Below are 4,169 nucleotides of genomic sequence, written 5' to 3' on the forward strand. Positions count from 1 at the left end.
AAACAGACCTTTTAAGTTAAGTATGATAATACTTGTGAAAGGATAAATCGACAATGTTTATTTTTTAAAATTTTTTCCTTTTATCCCTTAACTTTTATTTGGTCGTTATTTTGTTAGGTGATTGCTGTTTAAAAAGGTTTTGGTTTCTAACAAAATCGTTTTGATATATTATCTAAAGAAATTACATTTTGCGTGTCCCACGAAGATACATGTAGGTACGTATGTATATTGTATAAGCCCAACTGGTCTAACTAGTCATATTATAATACCAACAAAGAGAAACAAAATTCTAAGTTTCTCATCGTTCGAGGTTACGTCTCATAGCTAATATCTGTCAGTCTGTCTTCTGTCACAAAGAGATCGTGTTCTACATTGTAACTTCCAAAAATCAAAACAGACAAAAAGGAGAAGGAAAAGGTGGTGCTAAAATACACATCATTTGATTAGGGACAAATTTTTGTTGTTATTGAACAAAAGTAACCTTAACTTTTTGTTTACCCGTGTTAGGATTTAGTTGAATTAGTCCCATATTGCTTAGGATAGTAAATGGAGTGGGTGGCCTAGGTTATAAATATGAGGCTAAGTTTTCTATTTGTTTTTGCACCAGTCAGAAACACTTTAAGCTTGTATCTGATTTTTCTTTTCTTCTGTACTCTTTGATTAGAGAGTGTTGTGAGGTGTAGTTAGATATTTGCTTTGAGAGAGTGTGGTTGTACTGGGGTGCCGGTGTTAGAGAGAAAGAAGTCTATGTGTTGTAACAATTTTCACATAGTGATATTCTCTGGTTGTCATTTGACAACGGCCGTGGTTTTTTCTCCGGTAATTGGAGTTTCCACGTTAAATTCTTGTGTTGTGATTGTGTCTATTTTATTTCTCTGTCAAAGGTATTTTCTCAAGGGGGAATGGTGTCTTATTCCCAACAAGTGGTATCAGAGCTTCGGTTCGGTGGGATTTATTCTTAGTATGGTCTGTGGTTGTAGCCTAATCTGACCTTCCACATCAGAAAAGAATTTTGTCCTATGGCTTGAGGTTGATCTTTGGTTGCTGTTGTTGTTGCTGGAAGGCAGTGTGACACTGTGAGAGTGCAGTTTGGAAAGGTTCTGGCTAAGGAAAGACCTGGTATTTAAGTGTGTCCATTGTGACCCACTTCTCTTTCCTGGGGACCCTTCCTAGTGCACGGTCTATAGTTGAGTTATACTATTTCAGTATACGGTTGCAACAATGTCAGGATATTCAAGTGCTGTGAAGCTTGAAATGGAGAAATTTGATGGAAGAATCAATTTTGGCTTGTGGCAAATACAAGTCAAGGATGTGTTGATACAATCAGGTTTGCACAAGGCGTTGAAGACAAGAAGTATCCTCATGGTATTGCAGCACTGCCATGGATAAGGATAAGTTGTGGCAATCGGGTCCACAATTGCACACGGGTATTGGTTGGCGTTGAGATGCAAGGTGTGTGGCGGAGTTAGGTCGATGGCTGAAGAACTTCCAGGAAAAGCCAATTTGGAAGTTGCACCATGAATTTTCAACAAGGTTTCGATCTGTACCAAGGCGAAATGCTTGGAGTGGTCTAATTCCAAGTGAATATACTTTCATGGTGGAGTATGATAGTTCTCTGAACTATGATTGTCGGTATAGACAATGGCAGCAAAGAATTGTCGGTGTTGACAATGGAAGCTGAAGATGTGTGACTATTTCAATCAAGGTGGAGATTGTAAGGATTTGGTTGAATTAGTCCCACATTGCTTAGGATAGCAAATGGAGTGGGTGGCCTAGGCTATAAATATGAGGCTAAGTTCTCTATTTGTTTTTGCACCAGTCAGAAACACTTTAAGCTTGTATCTGATTTTTCTTTTCTTCTGTACTCTTTGATTAGAGAGTGTTGTGAGGTATAGTTAGATATTTGCTTTGAGAGAGTGTGGTTGTACTGGGGTGCCGGTGTTAGAGAGAAAGAAGTTTATGTGTTGTAACAATTTTCACATAGTGATATTCTCTGGTTGTCATTTGACAACGGCCGTGATTTTTTCTCCGGTAATTGGAGTTTTCACGTTAAATTCTTGTGTTGTGATTGTGTCTATTTTATTTCTCTGTCAAAGGTATTTTCTCAAGGGGGAATGGTGTCTTATTCCCAACAACTCGGGCTTAAAACTTTAGGAGAAATAAATAATATTTTTGGTTATGTGTTCTTAATTAGGAGTGGTAATGGATAGCGTAAGATTTTGATCCAATTCTAATTCTATCCGTGAGTTGAGAATATCTCAACTTTAATTCTACCCGTTCTTAATCTGCGGATATTCGAGGGTTATCAAAAAAATACAATATTATTATATAATTTAATGATAATTTAAAATAGAATTGATTTTTATATAAAAAATATATTAAATTATTAATTAATGATCTTTTTTTAGTGGTTAAAGATCTTTTATATTTAATAATAGATCTTTGGTTCAACATCCACTTGAAACATATTTTTATATAAATATATAACATATACATATATAGGGTGCGGGTTGGTCGAGTAGAATTGAGGCTCAACCTACACTCTACCCGTCCCGCACGAAAATCCTACCCGCACCCTATTCGCAGCAGATCGGGTTGGCAACCCTACTCGATGGTCGCAGAATTTCGAATACCACAACTGAACTGACAAGTGCACCGGTTCGTACTAAGTAATACCTCAGGTGAGTAAGAGTCGATCCCACGAGGATTGATGAACTGAGCAACAATGGTCGAATGACTCACTTAATCAGACCAGCAGAAAGTGATGTTTTGGGGTTCAAAAGCATTAAACAGTAATTCAAAGAATAGAGAACGCAAACAGTGAGAATTGTGTGAACTATATGTGATAAAGCAGTTAAGGTATCGGAGATGTTTATTTTTCTAGGTTAAGTTTTCTTACCAACTAATTTAATCATGCAAGATTCATTTCATAGCAAACTGTCAGTGACTAAACCCTATTGTCTTAGTAATTTAGTCCCCTCTAACCTAGTTAATCGCCAATATATATATTGGTCGCTTAATTTCAATTAGAGGGTTAAGTTCTATTCTAATTTAAAGCCACAAAAATCCTAATTACCCAAATATAAAAGGATTATAAGTCACGTATCCCGTTAAGTCCAAATAATTAGCAATCTAGGAGAAATTTACTTTCAAACTGTTGTTCAAGTGAGATAACTCTTTCAAGAATCACAAGAATACATATAGAATAAGGGTTACTCTTCCTATCTACCCAGATTCATAAAATAAAGAACGAAAGTAATCCTTGAAACTGAATCAATACATTAATTAAAATAGAACAGTAATAGTCTTAATTAATCCATAGAAATAAATAGAGTTCCTAACATTAACCAAAGAGATTTAGTGGCTTATGCTTCAGAGAGAAAACTAGATTTTTGAAAATGTGAAAGTGTGAAAGTGAGAAGATGATCCCTCAAAGGGTGAATCTTTTCCTTTTTATATCTAACCTAATTTAATTTCAAACTAAAATAAAATAAAATAGAGTAATTAAAAGTTAAATCCAATTAAAGATGCTCTTTCAATGAGGTGTGAATTCAGATTGCTGGCTGGCATTTAGCACCCCTGTGAGCAGAAGGCTCTCCTTTGCTGTTGAGTTGCTGGCACTAAACGCCTAGTGGATAGCTTCCAAATTTTCTATTTTCTTGCATAAAATTCTGTCAAACTGATCTGAACTTCATCTAAAATAATTAAAATACCAAAACAACTCAAAGTAGCATCTAAAGAGATTTAAAACATTAGAATTAAATTAAAACTCAACAAATTTTAACTTAAAATAGATAAAAAATAAAAAAATACTTACACATTACTCGACCAAATTGGATCAAATTAAATTCTTGCGGATAAGGTGCATATTACCACCCCTATTCTTAACGGGATAGGCTATGGAGTGTGCATGTATTTAGGCCCAAAGAAAAATATATCACCATAATTTATAATTATTTTTTATAGATGAATAGTCTAGATTTTACATAAATCACCCAAAGAAAGAACGGCGACTACGCTCAGATATATTATGGCATACGTTTTATTATTTTATAATAAAATATTTTGTGATTGAACCAATAGTAGCTTGCGAATAGAAACCCTAGCAGAGAGAGAGTACGTACTCCGTACTCAAAGAGAATGAGAGAAGGAGAGAGCGGGGCGAGCGG

The 4,169-nt window shown here is 35.2% G+C and overlaps 1 protein-coding gene and 1 pseudogene across 2 annotated transcripts in view; both read left to right on the top strand.

Annotated features, from left to right (window-relative positions):
• LOC107630223 (probable aminotransferase TAT2) overlaps positions 1-4,169 on the top strand; it is a 20,526-nt gene that overhangs the window by 3,691 nt on the left and 12,666 nt on the right. The gene's annotated exons all lie outside the window — the stretch shown is intronic.
• Positions 3,900-4,169, top strand: part of LOC107632900 — a 7,368-nt pseudogene continuing 7,098 nt past the window's right edge.

This window comes from Arachis ipaensis, chromosome B03 (genome assembly GCF_000816755.2).
Source record: "Arachis ipaensis cultivar K30076 chromosome B03, Araip1.1, whole genome shotgun sequence".
NCBI lineage: Eukaryota > Viridiplantae > Streptophyta > Magnoliopsida > Fabales > Fabaceae > Arachis > Arachis ipaensis.